The sequence below is a fragment of the Lissotriton helveticus genome, chromosome 3_1, assembly GCF_964261635.1.
Source record: "Lissotriton helveticus chromosome 3_1, aLisHel1.1, whole genome shotgun sequence".
NCBI classification, from domain to species: domain Eukaryota; kingdom Metazoa; phylum Chordata; class Amphibia; order Caudata; family Salamandridae; genus Lissotriton; species Lissotriton helveticus.
The window spans coordinates 1,768,145,428-1,768,168,279 of record NC_136061.1 but is presented as its reverse complement, the minus strand read 5'-3'; the positions used below and the strand labels follow the sequence as shown (position 1 = coordinate 1,768,168,279).

Here is a 22,852-nt window from a genome sequence, read left to right as displayed (position 1 = left end):
ATAAGGAAAATACATTCCCCTATTACTTTTTCAAAATGCCCCACTATCGCACCATTGGAAATTATATTTCTTTACCAAAGCCATTTTCTTACAAGTTTTCAATTTTGTCAGCTCAACAGAGTAGGTGAATTGATGCCTTTGACGCGCACCAGTTGCTCCTTGACGCGGCACTTCAGAAAGCAGAACTTCCTGAATCGCCACGATATGAGACTGCTGCAACATGGCCGCCACTCTGACGATAATAATATGTTGAACTACAGCTCCCAGAAGCCCCAGCGAGTGCCCCCCCTCCGCGCTCTCAGAGAGGTGGCTCCGCCCCCTGGGCACAGGTAGTGGCGTTTCCGGTGAGAGCGGCAGACAATGCGTGAGAAAGAAGGAGAGATCGAGCAAGAGTTACAAACCCAGGCACATATTGAGTGATAGAGGGGTTCAAGCCTCCTGGAGGTGAGCAAGGTGCAAGGAAGGTAACTAGTGTGGGAGTGGTTGAAAGAGTGCGTTGTTTCTCCACCCGGCGTCTGTTCCATTCTTCTGTCTCTCCTGTATCTCGTATTCCCTTACTGTCCTTATAGTCCACTCTCTGACGAGCTCAACTGTCTGTCTCAGCCGGTCTCTCGTTTACATCTATCTCAAGCTACCTCTCTCAACTCTGTGTACCTCTCTTCCCCTCGTGTGGGCTGTGGCACCTGTTATACAACGTTCTTCCTCTCTCCATCTGCTTGTCACAACTGTCACATCTCTCCATTTTGCTGCACATTTCTCTTTCAATCTCCCCGTCTTAACCTCGCCCCATCTACCTGTGTTATCTCTCAATATCCCGCCTTTCCCTCTTTCCACATTTCTCAATGTACTCCATTTACAGCGGAGTAAATGACACCACGACACACCCATGCTCTCTTCGTCTGCACGGCGAGCTATACGAATGCTGTCAAAGTTGTTCGTGTCATTTAAACTGCTGCATTACTTTTGTATACCGTATGCGTGTATTCATGCTGTTGTGCGTTGTCCACGCACGTAATAAAATAAAAATATAGATACACTGCTAATGGTGTAGCGTTTCGGGGATTCCTTCTATCTTCTTTATACTGTACCGCATTTTGTTAGAACAAGAGAGAATTCAGGGTTACAGTCAGCGTGAAGGAATGATGTTCTTGGATGCACCTGCTGTTGCAGTTTGTTAGGAATACATTATTATGGCATGTCTGTCACAGAAAACGGTAGGAGGGATCAGATACGGTGCTACGCCCTTTGGGTTGGGATACAGGACAAAAGCGGATGCTGGAGGGAATGCTGCTTATTCAGTGAAGGGGTGGAATGACATCATCGTCAGTAGGAAAGCTTGGCTTTCGTGGTATAGTATCACTTTTAGAGGTTATAGGCGGATACAGAAAGATACAATTGGCCTCTGGAATAACGATGCTATAACTGTTTTAAGGGAGAGTCCCAGCCGGTGTTCTTGATGCCCTCGGGTGCTAGATAGGTGCCACTGCCATAGAATGAGTTTGGGGGAGGGGGCATCAGCTGAAAGGAGATACAGTGCGACGGTACCGGTTGTTGTATGTGAAGGACTGCAGTATGATGGCAACATATTTTGCAACACATGGGATGGGTAGAGTAGCATGGCATTGCCCCAGGTAAACTGATACCGGGTATAGCAGCGTAGCATTGCCTTTTGGATCGGGCATTTGTATGGTACTGATCACTGGGAGACAAAGACCACCTTGTTTATAAACAAGTGCCCCAGTCTCGATGTGTTGAGGAATAAGTGCAGACGAATAATAGTGGTGGTGAGTGTGGAAGGAGTAGTGCCTAGCGGTGGGAGATCAATGGTGCGATAGAGGAGTAAAGTACTGAGCATGGGAATGTGGGACATTGTAAGATAGCCTGGCTACCGCAGGACGAATATATGCATAGGGGGACTGTATCAGATTTGGGTGAGTAATTCAGCGATAGTGCCGGTTGCCATGGACTCAGACGAAGAAAGAGTTTTAGAAAATTGCATCATGTTTCGGGTGGCATTACTTGCTAGGTTAATTATGATAGCAGAAGGGGAATATAGAAAGAGTAATCTTTGAATGGCATTGCTTATTTAAGAGTAAAGGTGCGGGGTGGTAAGATGCACTGCCTTTTGATAAGTTAAGAAGGCGTACAAAGGATGACACAAAAAACAATGTTCCAGCTGCAAAGGAACCTAAGGGTACAACACAACCCAAATCTTTGCCAAAGATTCCCCATATACAATAAATCTTAGTTACCAGATAGAACTTGTTGGTTGATCCAAATTTTTTTAGGCAGCTATCAAATTCAATTACAATACATTTTTCGGCAAAATCGTGATACAGTGACATAAGTGCTCAAATATGTGCGTGTAAAGGTGAAAGAGTAGTGGGAAATGTATTGTGAACAACCTCGTCTGCATGGGGTCGAAACGTTGACCTTTTCTGTGCTAATGCGACCTGTACTATGTATTTCTGAGCCTACTTGTGGTTTGACTTACCATTGTACTATGCTTCCACAATTGGTTGGCCTCATCTCTCTTGTACCATGCTAGACCGGTCATAATTTGTATCATTTTAAATATTGTACAGTATACTTATATCAATATACTTTTCCCACTACTCTTTCACCTTCACATGCACATCTTTCAGCACTTTGTCACCGTATCACGATGGAGCAACCTTTGCTGAAAAATGTATTGTAATTGAAATTGATACATGTCAAGATACAGTTTGGATCAACAACCAAATTCTGACTAAGATTTATTGTATATGGGGGGTATTTGGCAAAAGATTTGGGTTGTGTTGCGCCCTTGGGTGCATTTGCGGTTGGAACCTTGTTCTTTGTATTATATTAGACCATTTCCAAATGTGATTGGGTATACCCCTTTTTTATGTACTTACAAAGGATGATGGCACCCTCCGTTGGATAGGTCAGAGAATTGTAAGCAGAGCTTTGAATACCAATTTGGGGGTCGGTCCCATGAAAGGGACGTGTCTGCTTTAGGTGTAAGCTCTAAGCTTTTTTTTTTTAGCTGGAAAGGGGCATGGCGTGAAGCCTTCTTTGAGAGCTCAGAGCAGCTGTTAACAGTAGCAATTTATACAGCTTTCTGTGGCCGTATGTGTGTTCCTTTTCTCATACTTTATTATTCATAGTGTAAATTTGTGCATAATCATTAGTTAGAACTTTTATATAGCCTTACAGTAACATTTCAGTATAGGAGGCAATTATATTGAAAATACAATGCCGCAATCATATTGTTAGACTTAACATTTAAATAACTAATCATTTGCATATTTTTAGTACAGTTAATGAAGTGCTGTAATCTTTAAGGTAGTATACAATTATAAAAGTAAACATTTAAAAGAAGACATATTTTCATTGATATACCTGCCTCGCCATGATTGTTGATGAATATGTAACATGTTTCCCGCTTTTCCCCACCTTCTCCTTTTGTTGGACTGTGACCACGATGGGAGATTGTCTCCCCCGTGTGTTATTTGAGTTTGGTTTTTGATGCCTTGTGTTAATAAAAAGAAATATATATAAAAAAAGAAGACCTATTTGCGAAACTTAGCAGTTCAAAAATGTTTGGTTTCAAACAAAATGTCATCGCTTCTTTGCAGTTAGTAATTCCATTATGCACAAATATCGGTTCTAGTGAAATAAAAGACAGTTTTTAAAACAACAATTTGAAGACTAAATAATAACCTCGAAAGTTAAGAAATATTCTCTATTTGTGTCCATGCAAAATGTAATGTCTTCATTGTAATTAGTAATTCCATTATATAACAAATATTGATTTAAGGCTTTACTTTACTATCGTGTCTGCACCTGTAGAAAAACTTTGTCCCCGTGGGCAAACGTTGCTGTCTCATAGCACAATATATCTGCAACTTGAGGCATTTCTCTGCTGCCCACCAGGTTTGGGTAGCTGAAGGGATACTCATGCTGTATGGTTCTTGGGCGGGATAGATCTTTTTAACCTCCGTCGTCCATGGCTCCAACCTGCTACGTCTGTCTATCCAGACGTTGCTCTGCTTCCTTTTACTTAGTGTCCTAAGTTAAAATCCAGGAAGTGAAGCTGTCCTTTCTCCTTTACAGTAAAGTATCACCAAACATACTTACAGCGCTTGTATGAAGCGCCTATGCAGTGTACCATTACACACCGGAGCAGGGGCGTAAGTTTCATTTGGTGCAGTGGCACTGGGGTCAAGGGGCATAAAGGGTCCAATGAATCTTGACTAGTGCTGATTTTTATAATTCAAACCGCATACAAGGGGCATTTCTATCCTTACACAAGGACCCATTTCATACCAGCCACACTACCGGACAGGAGTTCATTCTTAAAACACACATTTATTGTCAAATAAAATTGACACATTTCATCAAGTCAAAAACACACAAAAGGGAGTGCCTCAAGAGTCCAACAATTGTATGATAGCGCTTGGTTTTTTTTCTACTCCTTTCATGAAAGAAGAAAAAATACAATTGACCTCTTGAGGAACTCCCCTTTGTGTGTTTTTGTCTGTTCAATTGTATGTATGGTTGTTGAGTAGTTTGACTATTAGAGGGTGAGTGCCTACAACTAATATCTTACAAGACTAGCATTTGTGCGGCCGTTCGGAGCATAACTACTCTTTCTTTGGGATTATTTACATTTCATAACGTGTGAGCTTTTGTTTTTTAAAATTCCCTAGCTTTGGGCACTGATATATCAAGGTCTTTTCACACGTGGGTTTGGCACTGCACCTTTCTCACCTCCCCCTCCCCCCTCCGATCAGAGAGGCTACTGCCAGTGAACAAGCATTGGCATAGCCAATAGGTCTCGCTTTTGGGACTGTATAAGTACTTACTTATGCAGCACAATATCCTTGGTGCAACGACATTAACTGTTGCATGGTTAAACACTTATAAGGTCCCAAAGGCGAGACCTATTGGCTATGCCAATGCTTGTTATGTGATGCTGTCGCCCATCACTGAGCAAACTGCAAAGCGTCAGTAAAGTATTTCAGTGCTAGTGCTTACTTACAATTTGATGATAATAAAGGGTTCCTCATTTGCAAAATATAGACGAGAGCTGCTTTCCATCTATACATCCCTCACCGTAGATAATTACACTCCAGGCACAGATAGATATGCACCATGCTGCCTTCTGCACAGCGACAAGTATGCGCAAGGGTGAGCGAGAAGGGGAAGATGTTTGACAGACCATGTACTTATTGAGATTTTTAAATGAATGCATTTAAGCACAGAAAAACATAGCCCATTGCATTGGCCTGCCGACCCTTTAACTATTTGCAGGAAGTGTCCCTGGCGCACTTGGGGCTGACAATAAGCCATCCTGTTATCAGGCCGATAGCAGAGCCAAGAGGCTGCAGACTAAATAGGGGGCAGGCAGGGTGTCCCGAACTCAAAGGCAGATAAGGGCCGGCTTCCGAAGCTGTCCTGATCAGAGTTAAAGGTTGGTGACGGAAAATCAGCCTCTGCTCCCAAGTCATTGTTATCTTTCTGGGTTATTTACAAGTCTGGCCAGCCTTTGAATGCACTAAATAAAACAAGAAAACAACTTCCTCCGTTTGGAATAGCTAGAAGTGCCCTGGGAGAACATGTTGTTTTGGGCTTCTTGGGGCCAAATGGGCTCTGTTTGTGGAGTGTCCTCCTGACGCCTTTTATACTGACATTTACTGCACTCTGTGTGGAGTAAATCTAGCTCACTAAAAGCTCCTGGAACCGAGAGCATGGCAGTTGATGAATGGAAGCATTGTAAACATAAACAAGAGATAAGCGAAGACTGGAAATGGGGGAGGAGGCAAACGAGAGAAAAAGAAATGCAGAAAACGTGACAATGGGAGAGTTGAGACACGCTGATGCGGTGTAAAGGGAAAACATTTGCAAGGAGAGGTGGAATTTTTAACGGGCATCAGAAGCAAAAAAAAGACGCTGCGAGGCAAAGGGAGAAAGGGACGCGGGACAGATAGAGAAAAGAAGAAACGGGTAAAACAAGACGGAGGGCATTGCTGTGGGGAGGGGGGAGGAGAAATGCGACACGGCGGGCAGGGGAGGGGGCTAAGCGGGGAGAGCGGCACGAGGGTGTGAAGCAGCAGGGGCCTGAGACGCGGCCCCCTTTGATGTGGTAATGCGAGGCAGGCAGGCGGCTGGTGGCATTGTGCACGCGCTTTTTAGGGCTTGCGCTTGCGCAATGACCTAAAAAGCACATGCACTGCAAGAAATCGCCAGTGGAATCGCCAGTTAGGTAAACTCTCGATAAGCCCCTATATATCTCGCTCCCGCTCAATGCGCATGCGCATTGAGATAGGTCGCTCGACCTAAAAACTGTCGGTTCAAACCCTTGTATCCCATCTTGAGACTTCCAGGTTCCTGTCAAATTGTTTTCGTTTTGCTAACAGCCCTGCCAAACCTCTTTCTTGTTGTCCTTTGGGGCGGCAGCTGATTTTGTTATGACCCGGTGCAAACTACTCAGCCCACTGCATCGCCTTGCAACGTTACATCCGAGTACAAAATAATAGATAGTGTCAATGCTTTAAAAGTGATCCTGCTGACTGCAAACTACTCGCTCATGCTCTTGAGGGAAACGGCCTCTACAACGAAGCCGTTTCCACGAAAACCTTTACCACGCATGCATTACAACGCACGCGTGGTAACAACGAGAGGATTTACCACGCATATCTTTACTACGAAATACGTAGTAAAGGTATGTGTGGTAAATGAAAAAAAGCGGGGGTTTGGGGGGTCTCTCCCCCCCCCCCCCCAAAAACGAAAAAATAGAGGGATTAAAAAAAGGGGGGTTGGGGGGGCTTCCCCCCCCCAAAAATAAATAAATACCTGAAGTGACGAACATCAAGCGATCAGCGTCGTAAAAGAGGAAACTGAATTAAACTTCCGCTTCCTCTTTAGGACGTACGGCCGACGTAACCAAGAAGAAAGACGTAACAAAGAAGACGGACAGGAGACGAGTTGAAAAGGTAAGAGAAACTGATTTTTTATTTTAAAAATAAGGGTTAATGGCAGGGGTAATGAAAAGAAATAAAGACTGGGGACGTGAAAGAGGACAGGTGTAACCTTTAACAAGAATATGCCCTCACCATGCATAAATTAACAACGAAAAACGTTGTCAATCTATGCGTGGTAAAGGAATATTAGTGGTAAAGGTTATGCGTAGAAAACGAATTCCATTGTAACGCATGCGTGGTAAAGGCATGCGTTGCAACGGAATTCGTTGTTACGTCATATATTCTGCTCTTGACACACGCGTACTTGCAGGAACACATGGACTTCTCGCCCTCCAGACAAGACTGACTTGTTAGTGACCTTTTAGTAGGGACACTGGAAGGACGCGCTTGTGCTGCTGCAGCAATTTTTGCATGATTGTAGATGTGCCACAATTGCCACATAATCCATTATCTGCCTCATAATCTGCAGATTTTAACCTAAAAATGTTTCTAGCGGAAGCTGTTCAAAAGTTCGTAAAAATGTAGCAAAATATGTTGCAGTGGCAGGCCCTTTGAAAAGGTTGACTGCTCACCTTTATGTAGCTGATTGCAATATTTGGATGTTAAACTGGCACTGATGTACAACTATTGCTAAGACACTGTTAAGCTTAAACAAGACAAAATAATGTAGAAATTATACTACAAAATGTGCAGCATAATTTGCCTTTCATGCCACGTTACTCAACCATACGCCTAACTTTACCTTCCCCTGCATCATAATTCCAGTGGCCATGCCTATTAAGTGAGGGGGGGAAGCCTGGGGGCTGTGTTTGCTCTGTAGCCCATACATTGGTGTTTTTCTGTTGCATGGAGGTCACCATTCTTCTGAAGTTAGACAATAGCTTTGTCGCTGCCCTTTGTTCAGGAACAGGTATAAGCAGGTAAATGGTTTCATTATTTAGGATAGCTGCCTATATGGTTTGTTCAACTTATCTATGTTTTTATTATAGAAGGTTACACGCTGCTATGTACTATTCTATTGCTTTTACGTTGCCTTCCAGCATTGCTTTTAGTTATTGGTCGTTTTGTTCCTCTGTTCTCATCGCTTAGCCTTCTCCCTCGACCCTCTTGAACTCTTAAAAGGAAACGCACCATCTTAGTAGCATGTGATAGGGCTAACCCGTGAGTGCCCTGGCTGCCAAGCGAATACCGGTGGCTTAATGACTGGGGTATTCTCGTATTTCAGCACCACTGACTGTCCATGGTCCAACACGCGTTCTTCTACCCAGCTGACATTCTGCAGTTGGTGTCCCTCTGTGGGCAGGGGCTCAGCTTGGGCAGTAAGGGTGTGGGGCGGGGGTGGGGGGGTGGAAGTTCAGGTTTTCAAACAATCACACTCAAATACATTATGTGAGAAGCAGGGCGCGAGGAAGGCTTAAGCAGCAATAGAAAGGGAGAGCCATGCGTATTGTTAGGGGGCTTACAACTATATATTTTGTAAAATAAAAATTGTTTATGACCTTTAAAACAGTGCGTGTGCTTTTATTTGTCTGAGTGTATATGTAAAAATCTCAAGAGAAATCCGACAGACACTTCATACTACCCGACTTAAAGCAACCGTACCCACATATTTACTATGACATTTATTAGGGGTGTGTAACACTCCAAACTCCCCCCTCTGATGCTGAGCCCCTGTCCTTGGGCCAGTTACTTGTCCACCCTTTGTTATGGCATTGAGGCGTACTGTCTCATAGGGGTTAAATGTGCATTAAGGAGGTCGCAAGCGGTGCTGCGAAATTCGAATGTGGAAATACCATGAAACTCTGACCTCTTTATTTTGATTACGTCTGTTCCTCTGGGTTTACGGATCTTAGTCACGTTAAACCACTCTGTTCAGGAGTGAGAGAGGGTGAACACATAGCGTCGTGGCGACTCTGCTGTGTCACCTTTGTACACCAATGTTTGGTAAGTGTTTATTTTCCTTAGATGTGATTAAAAGAGTGTCGGTGAGTCGATACCAGAGTACAGAGCTCAGTTTATTTTAGGCTTGTCATATTCCAGTGTTATCTAGTGTTCCTTTACCACCCCTCCCCAGGCGCTGTTGTGATTTGGGGGGCCTCGAGCTATCCACAGATCCCTGCAGGATGAGGATGATGCCGTCACTTCCCAGCCACCCTCCTTCGTTATTTTTTTTGCTCTGTTAATTAGCAGCTGCAGTATTTCTTCTCTCATTTTGTCCCTGGCGGCTTTTTGTGTCGAGGGTGTCGCACCTTCGTCACACTGCAGATGCGCAGAGGAGACGGAACGTCTCACCTCGTATATCAAACTGGCGCGCTTTAGCGATGCATATATTAATTTCTGGAAAAAAAACAATTTACATATTTCCTGCATTCTCTTAATCTCTTCCTGCAGTGCGTATTGTACTCTTTACAACTGTACATACACCCTCTCAGACGTTCTATTTTTAACGATTTACAGTCGAAACGTGCCATCCACTATTTTGGATTTGTTGTTCTTCTTTTGCTGTCGCAGGCGTTTTACCCTGTCCTTGTTAATGTTCGGTATCAGGACAGGGTGATTCCAAGTGGTTATGAGACCTTTGGTTGACAAGTAGAGTGGGGAGTAAGGTATAGGCAGTCAGTATAGCATGCATGCAATGAGCATCTCTTGGCGTCCTCACAGGGCGTGTTTCAAGGGAGTAGATGGGCCAACATATAATTTCGGTTGTTCCCTTAGTCTGCCAGGAGCTGCTGGTGACGTTCGCATTTCAAGTTAAACGTAGTTTCATGGTCTTCCTAATTCTCAGCTTTGTTACCTTTTCATCTTTCACAGCTCGCGATCCGAGAGAAACGTAAGTGTTGCAGCACCTCTAAAATTGTCAAGACGGTGAGCTCACCCTCTATTTCTGCTCTAGAAACCGCCTCCCTCAGTGGGAAAGCTTCACACAAGGCCGCATGTGCCCTGCTTATCAGACGGATGCCGACTTCCACTACCTCGGCTTTTCCGACCTTGGGCCATGTTTTAAGCCTTTGAGTTACAGATCATAGAAGCGCACATTATTTTCAACCCCCCCCCCTGCAGATTCTGTTCTCATTCTCATGATTGCTGTAGGTCGAGTTGCTTTCCTTCCAACAATTTCCATGCCAAGCTTCAATTAAGATTTTTGGTTGAGTAATTTATTCTTAATTTTGGGGGCTTGGTTTAAAGCGAATCAATGGGAATATAAAAATGTTTTCATTTTAAAACATAGGAACTTTAGTTGAGTTGTACATACCAACTGGTAATTCAGGAAAAATAAAAATTTCCCCTTAAAAGATTTGTCTCCGGTAAAGTAGCAACAATAGTGTTGGGGGAAAAAATTGACAAGACTGTTCAGGTAAGATTAATGTTCCCGCAGGAATCATTTATACAAAGTAGGATCAGGTTAAAGGGCAGGGAGTGGTCCTAAATATATTATCACAATTATGAAAGTGGCAGAAAGTGTCAAGCATGTCATTTTGTCAGGCATGCTCTGCTTTTCGGGTTTACACCAGTAGATTTCCCCAAACCCCTAAATTTGGTTTCTGCCTCTGCGGATTGAAGGAAATTGGGCAGTTGTTTCCTGACCCATTTACTGAGTTGGACTTTTCAGTGATGATGGTATAGTTACATATAGACAGCTTGACAAAAAAGTGCTTACTTTTCTGTGCCTTCAGAATCAGTACATTAGTACACAGCTTGGCATTTTTCAATAATTGTACTTTATTATAAAGAATACCTCTTCTTCATTAATGCCTATTATTAGAGAAAATAAAATGTAGGCCCCAAAGATTACCTAACGTATCTGTAACAGTTAATCAAAAAACTCCCAATTTGCCAGGCTTAGAGCATTATATTTTAGTTAAATTTGCTGCCGAGGTATAGTCGCCATTAAGTGTCCTGAAAGACATTGGTCCTTGTGGAATGTTGAAAATATGTACTTGTCCAAGTGCTACTGAAATCCTCTAGCTCTGTAAAGGAATCCACTTGTCCCACCTAATGTATAAATCAGTTAGCTGGGCCGCCACAGATGTATTTCTAGTATCTTCAGTCCTCCAAGTGTATTTGCCCTCCTCTGCCTCTTCGCTCCTGACTTCCAATCGTGAGCAGCTTTGCAACCTTTTACAGCAGCTCACTACTTTGCAGATCTCCCATTCTGAAGTCTGGTACTGTTAAGGACACAAAGGGGGGAATTAAATTGGAAACCTCAGTGAAATTGGATCAGCAATGTCAATCCGGGGGCAGAAATAGCAGAGGATGGCGGTCACAGGAGCTCACCGAGGTGACTGTCGGGATAGTAGCACTCTACCAAAAACTCTTGATAAATTGATGTAACCTTGGCCTAAGCTAGGCAAAATAGCTGAACCAGTGAATAACCAGAAATACTGTAGCTATTTCTTGTCGCCGGCCAAGACCAGTTGGGAAAGTGAAAAACAGGAATTAAGTGAATGGTATAGAACAACTGGTTGAAAGATGCCCACCCATGGTGGGGTCGACTGCCGGAATGGGTGGGCAGTAGGGCGTGAAGGCCATGTGCAGTGGGAGTTGGGCACCTGTGGCAGGGGGTGGCACACAGGCTGCACACAGTGAGCTAGCTAGGGTATACTTTTATGAAGGTTGAATTTAGAACATATTTTTTTTTAAAACGGGGTAAAGAAGTTATGGTTAACCTTGGTTTTTACACATTAGCCTATAATTAAAACACACAAGTTCAATTAAAACGCTAACCATAACTTCACTCAAGGCTACTGTTAGCTCCCGCAGGAATTCTGCAGTAGTATACAGGCACAGCAGCTAGTGAGAGCTCAAACCACTGCATCAAACTAGAGGCTGTCATACTGCAATGCATGTCTAGAAATGTTGAACTGTAGGTTACTTGTATCTGTGTAGTAGTTTGCCTCTGATTGTCAGGCATGATGTCAGTGGCTTTCCTGTACGCATATCCGGCCATGAAATCCCTGCGCCTGGGGTAATCAATTCATGATTTTAATTTGAGAAGTACCCTCCGGTGAATTTGGACAGACTGTGAATTTCTAACATATTGACTGAGTGCTACTGTTCTCTACCCTAGCATGATTATTGTTCTTTCCTTTCTGTGCACTTTTAAAAGGTGAGTTGATTAGTCTATTTTTTTTGTCGGTGAACTGGAGATTAAACAGAAAGGCTCTTGTGTTTTCATGACTAAAGTGCACTTTCCCCTGGTTAGTGTTTGAACAAAGACTGTTGCATGCGTTTCCTAGAGTAAATATTTATTCCTTTCACGTGTTCTCTTCCAACTTTGATTTCTCATGGAAGAATGGCAGCAACAGAGAATATGGCTTCCATTTGTACTTGCGTACCCATCATTCAGTAGTTCAAGGTTCACTGAATTATTTTTTATTATCTTCTTTACTTATTTTGAAGTGGCAGACTATCTACAATCCCAGCGAATTTGTTTTAGAGGCCAAGAAAATGTGTTAATCTGCCTTTCTCTTATTTATCTGAGCATCATCTCCTGGAATGAGAAGGGACTTTACTTACAAATCCATAGTATCTTCCAGGTTAAGGTGGCTCAGGATTTTTGGTTTGTCATTTGCCATTCTTGGGGATCTCCCAAGACACTGTGGTTCAGTCTACTTGATCTTCAAGTGGACTTCATATTGGGTTTACCTAAGATGGCCTTATTCCATCATTTTAATGTGTTGGGAGCCTTTTTTTGAGGGTTGCAAATGACAGGGTGGTTTGGTGGTTTTTGATTTGTTGTTTGCTTTTCTTTGGGAATTATCTACGGTAGGGTGGTTTAGTCTTCTTGGTTGGTACTCTTATTTTAGGGGCTACCCAAGACAGATTGGTTCAGTCTTCTTGGTTAGCCCTTGTTCTTTTTGTGAGTCGTCCATAAAGAGATAAGAGTAGCATGAACCAGACTTTATGATCTCTTTGTGGCCAGTTTCTGCAGTCAATGCATATTGGCTGGTGGATCGGGGAGATTGTATCTCGTTTGTTTTTCCATGGCCTTTTCCTGTGTTTTTGTCTTGGTGGTCTTTAGCCTTTAACTGAAGTGATTGCCCAAAGGAGGCTGGCAGCAACAGGTTAGTCATCTTTTCTGTTCTTGGATAGTGTCAGTATCTTTTGACCAAGAGAGGGCCCATTATAAATCCACACCCAATCATCTGACTCTCCATAGGAGCTTAGGTGGAATCGTTATTAATATGCCAGATTTCCATGACTCTGGTATCCTCGTCTGCTCTGATATGTCTGTTTGGAGCACATGTCTAGATTGGTACTGCACTCTGAGTCACCTTACTATTGAAGTTGCTCCTGTCCAGCAACTGCGTGGGTGTTAAGATGGTCCATGAGGTGGCAGTGGCTTATTGTTCACTCTCATGCAGATTGTTTTGACAACATGGCATCCTCTGTGCAAGCTCCTTAGCAGGTAGCAGCAGCTACAGAGCAAATACTTGTAGATCTGTTTGGGCTATGTCATGGTCTGGTGATAAAATTACTTACTCAGAAGACAAAGGAAGCGTGTGAACTTGGAGCACCCCAACACTGTATTATGGAGTTAGTGAAACCACACACGGTCTAGTGCATGGGTACTCGCTAACATTTTCCCAGGGCCAAAAAGTTTAGTTTGTGGTGTGGCCGAGGGCTGCTCTGATGCCAGCAGAGTGGCGGTTAGGCGAGTGATAAAGATGATTGTAGGGGAAGCAAAGCAAGTACATCAAGTGGCTGATTTGCACAATATGAAACCAGAAAACCTGGGATTTCATTTAGTTCACTTTCCCTCCATTATCACATATGAGAGGACTTAGAAATACATGGCTTCAGGGTGTGCGCTGTACAAAATCTTCTCCTGCATTTCATTCAATAAACTATAATGTTGAGTATGTATGATAGCAAACCATCCTACCCAGAGGGTGCACATAACTGACTTGCCTCGTAGTACTCTATTGGCATTGTTGTCCGGGTGGGGAGAAGCACGAATATTTCTAATTTCATGTTCGAAAAGTATCACTTAAAAAAGAAAATTCTCAATGCACTTGAAAAAAAACTTCTAAATGTACTGATCTTCTGTACTAAGGTGATCCGATTCTTTGTTCATGAAATACACTTTATGAACTTTGAAGAGATTATCATATTTTTACACGTTTGTTGCCAGATGTCTTTTAAAATGAAGGTGTTTCTAAAGTTAAGCAGTGCAGAACACCATGGTTACTTTTTTTCTATATCTTCAGTTAACCAGGAAATAGCAATTTGCCCGTTTATTTAACATGTTTTTCATGCTAGTGCTGAGCCTAGTAAACAGCACCCCGGAGCTGCTGTTGACCAGGGGGCCGCATGTAAAGGCCAGGAGGGCCGCACTTTGAGTATCACTGGTCTAGTGGTTGTGGTGGACAACATTTGATATATTGGTTAATATGATGACTAATCCACGTTCGGGTACTTAGTTTAATATAGAATCTTCCTTATGCCCCTTCCTCCATATCCCCATTAACATTTTGTGGATCCTGGGTAAATGACTTCATCTCCCTGTGCCATCTGCTTTTCTTTTGGATTTCATAATGAAAATTACACACAGATCCTATTGTTTTAAACAGTTTCCCTGTATGACGCCTTTTTAGTTCTGAGTATTTACTCTAGCAGTGAAGGTGAGGTTGATTTCCTGGAGGCAGCAGGGTTATTGGTTTGGTGCTGCTCCAGATCCGGCCCTGCTGCACCCCTCCTGCCTGACCTTGCTTATCTCCTGCTTTCTGTTTTACTTTCAAGACTGTGAATTGCCTGAAGAAATTGCTTTACGAGTAAGCAGTATTTGCTCTTTGATCCTCGCAGCTTGCCAGTCTGTGGTGTAGGATTGTGCACATTTTGAGGTGCCCCGGGTCGAGGCAAATTAAGCGTGAGTTGCGCAGAGGGCATGAAAGAGCAGCTGTCGACTTCCTCGGGCTGGTGTTGGTATTCTACACCACGCCTCTGCCAGAGCCACACATCATCCATCCTTTCTCTGCAGTCTCCATTAAGTTTGTAGGTCTCGCCTGGCGTTGCAGTGCAAAACGCTGCTTGCTCTGCGTGACCTTTTGTGATGGAGATATCTGAAGGGGGCTTGAAGCCCCGCCCATCATTTTCATTGGGTCGCATCAGTGTTCATGATAAAATCTGGCTTCCCATTGAAAATGATGCTTCTTAGTTAACTCCCTGTCTCCCTTTACCGCCCAGATGACCCATCCTGACTGGGTCGTCCGCTTCACGGCCGCCGTGAAGGAATTTCTTATCTGAAGGGGTTGTGTTATATAAACAAGCCGCCCGAAAAGGAGACCGGGCGTTAGCGTAATGATGTCTAGAGAAGTTGCAGCGCATACATACTTTCTCACCCTAAAGCGCCACATATCTAAATTTTCACCAATATACTAGTTGACCTTTCCAATATGCTACCAATCTGTGTAATGATGCCAGAGACCACAGTTTATTTACATCCGCAGCCTATCACTGTTTCCTTCTGCCTCGCCATTTATATTATTTACCTCACAACCTATCGACTGACTAAACAGACACACAGCATCTGCCTACTCTACCAGGTATCTGTATTGCTGATGGCTTTTAATCAGGAGTGCCTTGAAGTTAAGCTCCACGTCGGACGAGTTGCCATGTTACGCTTCAATACTTCAAATGATTCTTTTTCTGCCTGTGCTACCCTGTTCCACCCCTCTCACTCCTCTCCACCAGATTCATACGCTGGCTCCTTGGGCACATCTTCCTTCTCCCCAATGGTTCTGATCAGATCCAGATCTGCGAGTTGTGGCATCCTGAAAGCACAGTTTCCCCTCTCTTCACCTCTTGTCACTTCTCTACACCCTGGCTCTCTGCGACACGTGAGAATCTCAACAACGAGACTGAGTGTTACATTGAAAGTGCTCTGACCGGAAGTTGTCGCCGTTAAGAGCTAGACGTTTTAAACCCATTACAGCCATGTTGCATGCGCAACAGCTGCTCGGCAGATTCTTGCCCCTACTGGCGTAAAGTGTATTCGAGTTGTATTATATGTGAAACGCACACACAGAATTAAGTACGTTCGCTTGCCTAGTACTGAAGCACCTCTGGCCTTTTCCGTCCTTTAAGCTAAACATTGTACTTGTATTTATATAGCGCTTACTACGCCTTAAAACGATAGACGCTAGTATGCAAAGCTAACCGTGAATTATCGAGAACACAAGTGTGTTTCTGTTTTCTATGTTTGCAACCTGTCTCCTCTGCACTCATCAGCAGGCAGAGTTGCTATCATTCCCAGTCAAGCTTTTGCAATGTAATAGGTCTCGCATTTACGCGAGTTTAAGCTATGACATTGTAAATGGCAATGTCTTTTATTTATTTTTTAAAAACCAAAACATTAAAAAATGCATTGTCATTTACAATGCCAATAGCTCAAACTATTGCTTTGCAAATGCTTGTTTCTTTGTGCTTTCTTGTTCACACCGAAGTGCCTCTTTTACCTTGATATTTGATCCAAGGGTACACTTTTTTGCAATTTCTAATTTGCCTGGCTCTTTGGAGCTGATTAAATGACCACACTTCCTCAGGCAACATTTGCTGATTTTAGACAATAAATGGAGTTGCAACACTGACAGGACCAGTGCATAGGTGTTGGAAAACGGGGCAGCATCTGTGAGGCCTGCACAAATAACATGACAAATAACATGACCGCATTTGTCCTTCACTGGGAACCAAACACCCAATTGTAGCGCCTGACTCTCAGAGGGTAGCGTTGCAGAGCAGTCTGAGGCTTACTCAAGGGAGGTGGTGTGGGCTAGTGATCGCCATTTGCAGGTGTGCAAAAATAATGCTCAATAATTGATTGTCCAGTCTGTACTTTGCTTTATAAAAGTAAGAGTACATTTATTAAACACACACACCACTCAATACTATGCATCAATTTCCAAATACACATAAGCTGTTGGAATTACTCTGGTACATTGCATAACATCTCCACCCTTCCCGCAGGGGGGTGGGGGTCTAGTACCACCACTCCCATGTATGCACATCATCTTGCCCCCAATGCAATTAGTTGAACATATCCTGGAGCGAGGGCCCTCGCACTGGCACCATCCCAGTGGCGCCCCACCCCCCCCCCCCATTACCTCAACAAGCATTAAACAGGGATACACCTGTCTTGGTGACACATGACCCTGACCGAGCATCTCCTACTGACCATAAAGTATACATCTCTACATCTTAAGGGCTAACAGTCTGGGGTCTTCACCTAAGCGCAGCAGCAAGAGTAAATGTTTACGCACACTTTAGAATGAAATCCAAATGTTATGAGTACTGTCATTAAAGATGCATTGCAATTACAGCCCCTAAAGGCATCACAGATGATCACAGGGTTATGTATATAAAGCCAATCATCCTAGCAGGAATGTTTGATAACATAACCCCACTTTGTGTATGCCATCACCTGGCACCAGTACTTCACATTACACATGTCCTTCAGTCCCTCTATCAGGAATAACATTATGAATAACCTTAGTAAAAGCATTTGTGGTGCATTTAGACCCCTTCATCTCCAGGGGATGCCTTCTCCCAGACATCCACCACCTCAGCCCTTCACTCCATGAACCACTTTTCAATTCACCTTCAGCTGAAGAACAAAAGTTCCAGCCCAAAAGGTTTAGAATGCATGCTGAGCCCTTGAGGGGTTATTCTTTCAAATCCCCAAACCACTTAGGGTGGGACTTTTCTCTTCGTGCAGGGGGGGACACTGCTCTACTCTAGCAGCCCCCCCAGCACCTTAGCACATGTGAGGTGGCGACACCGCTCTCCTGGGGCCACCACAAGCCTTGAAAACGCTGGATTGCCCTTGCAGGCTGGTCCTGGCCTGCAAGGCATTATGGGCCTGGCTGCATAAATGATGAGCGGCTCTCCCGCTGCTTCGGGGAGAACCGCGCTGTGGCCTCTGGCCACGTCTTGGGCCTTGGTGGGGGGCCCAGGTAAGAGGATGCGGCTCGGGGAGCCGACCCCCAGCCGCTCTGCCAGTTGTTGAGAGGGTCCGGTCTCACCCGGGTCTCCGACACCGACTCCGTTGTTCCGAGGGTCCCGGTCTCACCGGGACCCTCAGCGTTGCCTGTGTTGGAGGGCAGCCCAGGGAGCCCACCCCTGGCTGCCCCCGCCGGCTCCCTGCACGGCCAGCACTCTTCTGTGCTGCCGCGGGAGCCGGCCGAGCACTTCTGTCTGCTCGCTCCGGTCGGCAGACGCGGACACAGCAGTCCTGTCGGGACCTCGGGGGAGTGCGGCGGCACTCCCCCAGCCTTCTCCTAGCCTCCGCCTCCTCACACGGGACCGGAGTTGCTCTCCCGGGCCCCTCCCCCCGCACCGCCTCACGGGGAGCGCGATGGCGCTCCCCGGCGCAGGTTTCAGCGGGGGCCAGGGTGGGATCCTGGCACCCCGCGGGGCAGCTTCACGGGGTGCGCGACGGTGCACCCCGGCTTTACTTCTTTGAGGGGCAGCCCCTGGGACTTGACCCACCCCTGGGGCATCTCTAAGATGCCCCAGCGCTTGGTCGTCGGTCTTCTTACGGGTCAACGGTCGCCTACCTTCCAGGGGCCATATCTCAGACCCTGGGGGTCCGATCTGCCCTATTTTTTGCGTCTTCTTGCTCCTGGTGGTGTTCCCCAGCCACTGGGAGCACTACGTCTCCCGGGTCTCCAAGAGGGTGCATTCTGCAGGGAGCGGTTTTCTCTGGCTCCCTGCGCCTCTCTTCTCCCTGCACAGAGGCCTCTTATTCTGCGCACCAGTCCTGACTCTTCTTCTGGCGCTGTTAAGGGCCTGGGGGGCAGTCAGGTGTGTCCTCCTTCCAACTGCCCATTGCGCCAGGCTCCAGCACCTTTCGCCTCAGCAGACCACACCCCAGAGAGAGCTTCTCTTCCTGTGCAAGTACTTTTTAAAAGTTGAGTAGGGGGCTGGCAGGAAGTCTCTGTGTGTCCTATCAAACAGTGACCCCTCACTTCCCTGCCCCTGCTCCCTCCTTCTTGTCCAGCCTCTGGGTTTGTTCAAAAATGGCGTCGTCCAGTGTCTCTGGCCACATGGCCTCTGAAACCCAACTCCTTCCCCCCTTACTGCCTTCACTGTGGTTCAGCTTGGTGCCTGGCACCCAGCAACAGCAGTTGATGGATTGGCTTGTAGCTCCACCTATCTCTTCTCCTTGGAGGGAAGATCTTTGCTCTGGGAAGAAAGGTAATTAATCTAATCTGCCAGGGCCAGACCCCAGCCCGGGACTCAGAGAAATATGTCATTTCTGGACGACCCAAAAGCAGTACAAATAGGACTTTGGACTCTGCAGAATACTTATTTTCCCATCCGCTACACAGGACTGTAGTGCGTGTCTCGAATCCGTAGGCCTTGTGGAAGTTACTCTAGCCATGGGTTCTACCTCCCCATGAGGGAATAATGCAGTGAAAAACACAGTAAAACACACTGATTTTCCCTGGCATGTTTCCTTCCAGTGTATAAAGCCTATTCCATATCACCACCCAACTCTGCATAAGTCCTGCAATTCACTCTGTAGCTGCTCCTGGACTGCGCACGCTAGGAATATCCCCTGCGCAGCCCCTACCCGTGAGCACACGCATGTACACAGGTGTCTGTATGTAACCAGCCCGGTGCCCCATACTCCAGCTGCTGTGCAGCGGCATAGTCAAGCCAGGGGTACACCAGTAAAATCCCTATGCAGTCTCCTTCATTATGAGTTTACTGTCGGTGAGTCCCAGATTATGAGGCTCCCCCACAGTAAAAGCTCAACAATTAGGTGCTCAAAAAGCGAAAGATCTGGGCGGCCCCTATTGTCAGAACCACCTTCTAACAATAGGTGAATTAAAACCGTATGAGGCAGGGTAGATTCATGAACCTTCTTTTACTAATTGCCACAAAGATAGGCCCTTTGGTGGCAAATGAAGAAAGCTTCCGCATTCCAAATACAGGAATGGTATATATATTGTTTTAAGTTTCAGAGTAACCGGTATTACAACCAGGACCCTAGGAATTATTGATTCTGCAGCCGAGGCATTTTCTGCATAGTTATTGATTTGCCACATAATCCATCAACTGCTGCACAATCTGCAGATTTCAACTAAAATGCTGTTTCTAGTTCAAACGGATCAAAAGTTACTAAAACATGCTCCTGCGCTGTAGAAGGTCACTCTTAAAGGTTGACTGATCATCTTTCAATTGCTTATTGCTGCTCTTGGGTATACAACTTGTACTAATAAGTTGAAATCTTTCCCTAACACTGTTACTGATGCAGCGGTTCTCCGGAAATAATTTCTAAAACCATGACACCTTTCCCTGAAGTACAAAATCATACATATACTCGACAGTGGGGCCCATGACACTGCGATTCACTCACAAAATACTTACAACTTACTCCATGGATCGGTGAGATTCAAAGGAGAGCCGCTGTATCATAGCGGGACGTCTAAACTATATCTGAATATTTATTCTATTTACACCTGCAGTTTAAATGAGTTTACCATGGTTTTCATTAACAACATTTTTTTTTAGACACTGTGGTCGACGGATCTGCTAGTAAAAAATTAGGCGTAGGAAAACTCAAGACCAGCTTAATTCTCCATTTATCTAATTTTTATTAAAAGCAAATTTAACATGTCTAAAATGTATTCACTTTATTTATTTATTTATTCAAAAACGACATTAAAAGGAAAATACGGAGTTTATTTCAAAACAGTTAATTTAATTTATTTTAGAAAATTCAGAAATAGACATTTATTTAGATTGCAGAAATGCAAGTATTTTAGCAAAAGACAGTTCCCAAAATTCATTCTTTCTCCTAACTTCCCTGACTAATAACCTCACCTAAAGTTCAAATCTCATTCTAAAGAAATAAGAACATTTTCAAAGTCTTACATCTCAGGAAAAATCAGCATACGGACAGCATCTTGAGAGGAAATCGAAAAGGAGTTTTTTCTTCACTAAAATCAGCACTTTTTATACCTTTCTCACTAGCTCTATCTATCTAAAAATTTAACTTTCAGCGTAAATTCGAGTTCTGATTGGACAATTTTGGGGTGGATGAGCATCATCTCATCACACAACATTTATTCCACTTCCGTCAGCCTGATTTTAAATGGGTCATTGTTTTGGGCCTCATCCGGCCTAGTCCTGTTCTCTCTTAGCTACTTTGCTAGACTTTCTCACGTTCTGAACCATTATGCTCCTCTTTTGGCAGCCATCTGGACTTCTGGGCCACATCGTCCTTGAACTACATTGACTCCAGGCCCAAGCAGCTCTCATTCGAACTCTGAGTCGGGCTTGCGCATGCTAAGTTCATTTTCTATTCGCAGTTCTGCAAATCAGCCATCTTTTGTTAGGCCTCACAGGCCAGAATGGGAACTATCATAGAAACAAACACAAACAAACGTACATTTTTAGAATTTTAGCCTTTATGTTTACCTCCCCCCTTACTAAGGTTTTCCCTATTAGTAGTTACCTAGCAGTTAAGCAACACTTAGGCGTAATATACTTACTTATCCTTTGGTTTCTGCCACAAATACGTAAACAAAAGCACATTTATGCTGCATTTTATTATTTCAAAGCTGCTTATTAGTTTAGGACATGACAAAATCACATAGTTAGTTAATTATAATTGCAACATAAGCAAAGTTAATTCCCACGTGTACTTGTGTAGGTGCAATTTTACTCTAGATTGATTAATTTCACACATCATTCCATTAGTTCATGTTATAATTATGGAAGTATGAAGGGGTACACAAAATTTTGTTTCTCCTCCTTGCTCCATCATTACCATATGATAAAATGACAAACAAACAGCGAATGGCATCACAATATGTACTCCATTATGCAGCATAATTCCAGTGGGCCTGATTACATCCGATCTGCCCCCTGTACACACATCAGCTGACATGCATTCACTCGCCCTCAACTTTCTACATTCCATACTGCCACACACTACACTCTACAGTCCACTCATTCAGCCACCATTCCAAATGCCAGCATACCACCATTTCCCAGTTTTCTGCTGTGGTCTAGGCGCCTGTTTTAGGCAAGAGTAATTCTATTCAAAATCCAACCAAACTGATTTAGTAATGTCATTGAGATTTTAGAGGTCTTGGACTGATTCACACTAGTTGTACTTATTGTTTTTACATCTTCTGAGTGGGCTATTGGAATTTTCACAGTACTACACTCAAAAGCTAATTGTAGGTCATAGAGATTAAATTGGTAGCAAACCAGTATATTGCCTCATTATATTAGAACATTGGAATGTACTGAAATTAACAAAAAAATGTATTTGCACACATTGCATTACTTAGTGTGTGTGTATAATATGTATTGCCATTTATTAGCTGCGTGATCAGATTCTTTGCTGCACAAACTATGCCAAGCTTCAGCGGTTATAAAAGGGAGGTTGACTTCAAATTGTTCACAGTTCTCAAAGCGATATTATCCGGGCTAGTGGAATTAAGTGATTGTGTGGCGCTGCAATTTTCGCATGATTATGAATTTGTTGCATTCGCTACATAATCTATGTCCAGAAAGTGTTAAGATTACTTCCTTATTTTCTCATTTTTAAACTTATCACATAATGTACCGCAATATGCTGCATCATTTGACTCTCCTTGCTGCATAATTCAGTTAACCCTGCCACATGATTTAGCCCACCACTGCCACATAATTCAGCCCACCACTGCCACATAATTCCAGTGGCCCTGGAAAATAGGGTCCTGGTATAACCAATTCCCATAAAAGGAAACCGTCTCCACCCTTAATTTTCCTGTCCACGGTGGGCGTTTAAAAAAACATTTACACCATGGTCATTGGGAAAGTGTCGAACTAGTGTAAAATAGCCACGCACTAAGCTCCTGCACTAAAACCCACAAGAGCATCAG

The 22,852-nt window shown here is 44.1% G+C and overlaps 1 protein-coding gene across 5 annotated transcripts in view; it reads left to right on the top strand.

The window, feature by feature from the left end:
• The first annotated feature begins 300 nt into the window (after positions 1–300).
• Positions 301–22,852, top strand: part of PHACTR4 (phosphatase and actin regulator 4) — a 597,089-nt gene continuing 574,537 nt past the window's right edge. The window contains exons 1-2 of one of the 5 annotated variants that reach the window (XM_078682593.1): positions 374–444; positions 6,913–6,980. The gene's annotated coding sequence lies outside the window, so the exon portion shown is untranslated. Of the gene's footprint in view, positions 465–6,912; positions 6,981–22,852 lie in introns of all 5 variants that reach the window. The other 4 variants (XM_078682591.1, XM_078682596.1, XM_078682592.1 and 1 more) reach the window with 4 other exon arrangements.